The sequence below is a fragment of the Littorina saxatilis genome, linkage group LG14 (assembly GCF_037325665.1).
Source record: "Littorina saxatilis isolate snail1 linkage group LG14, US_GU_Lsax_2.0, whole genome shotgun sequence".
Taxonomy (NCBI): Eukaryota; Metazoa; Mollusca; class Gastropoda; order Littorinimorpha; family Littorinidae; genus Littorina; species Littorina saxatilis.
The window spans coordinates 13,907,813-13,908,292 of NC_090258.1; positions in this window are offsets into that span (position 1 = coordinate 13,907,813).

Below are 480 nucleotides of genomic sequence, written 5' to 3' on the forward strand. Positions count from 1 at the left end.
TACAGATCACTTCCATAGCTATTTAGCACGCGTAAACCACGCACCAGGTCTCGTGGGTTATTCAACCCCCGAGCCATCGTGGCCCCGTGTGTCCCACTTTATTCATACATAACCTATTTAGTCGTTTGTGGTTTCAAATCGACTCTATATAGATCTGCTATATTATTGCGTACCTCTGCATCTAAAATATAACACATGACTGGCAGTGATCCAAACCGAGAGACCGTTGCCTTCAAAGAAACTGTAGTGATTTGCAGCGATAGTAGCCATGACGCGGCAGAACGTGTGTGTTGTTTTTTATGCGCGTAGTGTGCTACATCTTACATGCACCAGTCAATTCATTCACCAACCTCGCTTGTTCTATATCCGGGCTCCCTACTTTCAAATTGTCCAAACTTCAAAATTATAATGATTTTGTTTTGCTGATGAAAGAATTCTTTCGTGTTTTGACAATGTATCACAAGCTGTCAATATATTATC